At 31.3% G+C, this 4,724-nt stretch overlaps 1 protein-coding gene across 3 annotated transcripts in view; it reads right to left on the bottom strand.

Annotated features, from left to right (window-relative positions):
- Positions 1 to 4,724, bottom strand: part of Pcdh11x (protocadherin 11 X-linked) — a 518,505-nt gene that overhangs the window by 284,674 nt on the left and 229,107 nt on the right. The gene's annotated exons all lie outside the window — the stretch shown is intronic.

Genomic DNA, 4,724 nt, shown 5'->3' with positions numbered 1-4,724 from the left:
GTGTGTCTGTGTCTGTCTGTGTGTGTGTGTGTGTTGTTACCAAGGCACATTCATGATATTAAAACAAGAAAAAAAAGCAGATGAGGATTATGAGATTGTTGATGAAATTGGGTCATAATTACTTTATTATCAGTTAAAGGTCAACTTGTGTATTATGAAGAGATACTATTATTATTATAGAGAACTGACAGTGTTAGTATTACTAGACGAAACCATCATCACTATGTTTAAACTCACAGAAACATAGCAACTTTGAGAATCAAAATTCAAAATGAAACATACAATAGCAGATTTTTCTCATGAAAAAATAAAACTAAGTAAGTACAATGATGATGGAATAATCTTTTGGTGTGCTGTGTAAAGGTTGTTTGCATTATTCAAATGTTGATTTCTGTACCAGCAGAGAGATGAGTACTGTAGGACTTTGATATTGTTATTTTAACTGCTTAACTCCTCTATCATATTTTCTAAAGACACTTTTCTCTTTTTTTGATTGTTTTAATAAAGATTTAACAGTCTATAGTTGAAGCAACACAGGAAGGACATCTTGACAGAGGTTAGAAGTGTGGGATTAAATTGTGAGGTGATAAATCACCATGCAGATACAGAAAAAGTCAGATATAACATAGTGAAAGATAACAGGCCACATGGCAAATGTGGACTAGTATAGATGGGGTTAATTAAGTTATATGAGCTAGTTGGGAATTATACTAAGATGCAAAGCAAAGTTTTCCATAAATAGTAATGTCTCAGCATCATTATTGAGGTGCTGGCAGGTCATAGACAGTCCAATTATAAAATGAGGCTATGAGCAAATAAATTTTAAAAAACTTTATCTTTAATCTACACAAAAATCTATTTATTAATGGACATTGAATTATATCCTGATTGCAAAAACTGTTAAATTATATTCAGAAACCATAAATGTGGTGTTAGCTTTATATTAAGTACATTTACCTAAACAGTTTCTGACATTAAGACATCAAATATAAGTGGGAAATTTATAAAATAAAGAAGGACCTGGAAATCGTTCTTTGTCTCCCCATTACTTAACAGATGTTAACAACATTAAACATTTATTCATTATATGAAAAATCAATACTAAATTTGAAATGATTTAATATTTGCCTCTATGAATTTCTCCCATGGACAAAAATAATCTAGTATACTTTTAAAGATATTGAAATTATTAACTGTTTTGGCTGATAATGAGAAAATATATATGGGACAGGTAATAGTTCATTTAATCAAAAATATTGTGAAAACATTTAGTATTCAAAGTGTAGTTAGTTGCTGTTTCAACACTACTTTGTTGAACTTAATCCCCATGACTTGGTAAATTTTTGTCAAAATTGCAGGTTGCATAGCCTGACTCACAATACTAACTAACATTTGGATACTTTAATAACTATGATTTATGTTGGTATTTTGAACTTGTTGCTGAGATTGAAATTTTACTGAATGAGAAGGAAAACTCTCATTATTATTACCAAATAATGACTCACACTGTAAAATACTTTTTGCTATAGACTTGCCATTACTTAGTAACTCAAACTCCAAGTACAAGGTAAAACAGAATTTGTATGTGAAACTTTAACATCAGGAAGGGCATTTTGACATGTAAAGTACTTCATATCACATATCTTGTCCAATTCATTTATAGACTTCAGTACTGTCAAAAATTTAAAGCAGGGATGAAAGTGTCTATCCACACAGAAATTTCAAGCGAGTCATGACAAATATGAAAGTGAGGACATTTACCTAACCTGCAACTGGAAAGAATTAATCTTCAACACAATGATATGCTAAAGGGAAAAGAAAGAATATAACCTAAAATTTCTTCATATGTAATAGAAAGGAACTAAAATAATTAATATATATTAATGTTGAACTTTATTTCTAGTTATCTGTGAATGAGGCATTTTCGATCTGAGGTAAAAAGTTCATACACCTCCTGTATTGTGATGAAATTTTTCTCTATTAACATTGCTTGCCTGCTACCTTATCAAATTTTGGTGAAATTTATTTTCTTTTTGATCATTAAATATGCTCACTCTTTTTCAGAAAAGTATTGCCAAACCCTCAATTACAAAGCAGGAAAGGAAATCCTGTAACTCTAAGTAAATAAGCTAAGCAAGAAAGGATGGCAGATTTTAGAAGCAGAAGTGGGAAGGACATTTTGTTTCCTTTTTATGGTTTTCAGAGAAGGCCATGCACTAAAATTTAGGAAGATACATTGTATTCAAAATTATTAAAATACCAGATATGTACCAGAATTATAGGGAAATATATGCAAAACTGAACTATGTATAAACTTTAGACGTACCTACAAATTAGTCCAGAAACTATACAGGAAGCAAAATTAAGACATTTTCATATGCCTAAGATAATGAGTCAATATATATATGTGTGTGTGTGTGTGTGTGTGTGTGTGTGTGTGTGTGTGTGTGTGTATAACACAATACAGGAGGTATATGAACTTTTCACTTCAGATCTAAAATGCCTTCATTCACAGATAACTAGAAATAAAGTTCAACATTAATATATATTAATTATTTTAGTTCCTTGTATTATATATGAAAAAGTATTAGGTTATACTCTTTACTTTTCCCTTTAGCATATCATTGTGTTGAAGATTAATTCTTTCCAATTGCAGTTTTGGTAAAAGTCCTCACTTTCATATTTGTCATAACTTGCTTGAAATTTCTATGTGGATAGACACTTTCATTCCTGCTTTAAATTTTTGACAGTACTGAAGTCTATAATTTAATTGGGCAAGGCATGATAATATATGATGGATATATGCATATAAATACACACACACACATATATATATATATATATTACTATATGTCTAGGCTACTTCCTATTAAATACACAACACACAATGAAAATATCCACTGAATTAAATAGTGATGACATACTAAGAGACAAAATGTGTAAATATACCTTACCCAGTTAAGTTTAGTAACTATCTTATAATACAATCTAATATTTAATTATACAAAGAAGTTTATTGTACATACATACTAATTAAAAATTCAAGGCACATACTTGCAAGTGATCAGTTGCTAATATTTCCTCTGAAACTAAGACTCCTAAGAAAGCATGCCACCGAATGACTTCAAAACATAAAACTTTACAGTTTTCACTTTAATGCAAATGAGACAAATTGCAATTTTTGCAAACTATAGAACTTAAATACATTGTTTGACTGTCTTATGAAAACTAAATACGGTTGATCCATGACACCTGAGAAAAGAAATACAGATCTGGCTTTCTTATTCTTTATATGCACAATGCTCTGAACTAATCTGTATCTGCCCTTTTATGGAATTGAATGTCAAACTGTCAAGAAATGAGTAAAATGATTTAAAATAATCACTGTCATTGTGTCTTTAAGCTCATTTTAATCCAATTCACATGAAGATAGTATTCAGAGCCAAAAGTGTCCCTGACCAGTGATCTTACAACATTTTGAAAAGTGTTCTTGCCGTTATTGCTAATAATAATGACAAATTTTCAAATGGAAAGATGGGAAGATATTGAATATTATTATTACTCCTGAAATAGAGAATACAATTCTTAGTTTAGATATTGGAAAAGAATCTGATGCTTTGTAAAACTGAATTAGATTTCTTAAGCATGAATCTCTGTTTCAGGAGAAATGTCTGTTCACCTGAAGAAACATATAAATGTAAAAGAAAGAATGATTGCTTTTGTGATCTCTCCTTTCAGATCCTGAAGTTTTGAGTGAGAAAATGTGTCTAGAATTAACTGGTGTTGGTTTAAAAGAGATGCAATGCCCCATAAGTCTCATGCACTTGAATTCGTGGTCCCAGGTTGGTGATTGTTTGAGAAGGATTAGAAGGTGTGGTCTAGATGGATGTATGACAATGGAGGCAGGATTTGAGATTTCAAAAATACTGTCATGTGCATTGTGTTCCCACTTTCGTGGTGGTGGTTTGAACGCTGAGCACAGGGTGCCTGCTGCCTGAAACCACTGTTATTCTAACATGAACTCTTAGTCTTTGAAACCATAAGACTAATGTAAACTCTTCCTTATATAAGTAGATTTGGTTGCTGGGATTTGAACTCAGGACCTTTAGAAGAACAATCAGTGCTCTTAATCTCTAAGCCATCTCTCAAGCCCCAAGACATAGTTTTCCATCTGAGAGCTACACACACTCACACAAACACTCTCTCTCTCTCTCTCTCACACACACACACAAACATATGTGTATAATACATATGTATATATATATATATACAGATATATATACAGATATATACATATATAAATACATACATACATATATATATATATATATATATATATATATATATATATATGTTACCAATAGTCTGCATTGTTCTGGAGGTACCAGGAATACCTTTGGTCAACAATGAATGAGCAGGTACCTCATACTTGGCACTGTGAATTTATTTGAATGAATACCTAACAGTATTAAACATGTTTGACAAATACATATACACAAACTCATATGTGAGTTTAGTTTACTTGGAGTTACTTTACATCAGAGATGGTGTTTCTCCCAGAAGCCATAATTTGATTCTGTAATTATTTAAGAAATATGGAATGAACTACTTCTGCTGTTATGTATTGTTGTTGCTCAAATATAATTTAAAAATTCAGCTGGGTGGTGGTGGCACACGCCTTTAGTCCCAGCACTTGGGAGGCAGAGGCAGGTGGATTTCTGAGT

The sequence above is a fragment of the Mastomys coucha genome, chromosome X (genome assembly GCF_008632895.1).
Source record: "Mastomys coucha isolate ucsf_1 chromosome X, UCSF_Mcou_1, whole genome shotgun sequence".
Taxonomy (NCBI): domain Eukaryota; kingdom Metazoa; phylum Chordata; class Mammalia; order Rodentia; family Muridae; genus Mastomys; species Mastomys coucha.
Note: the sequence above shows the minus strand (reverse complement) of the source record. Positions and strands in the feature narration are given on the sequence as shown.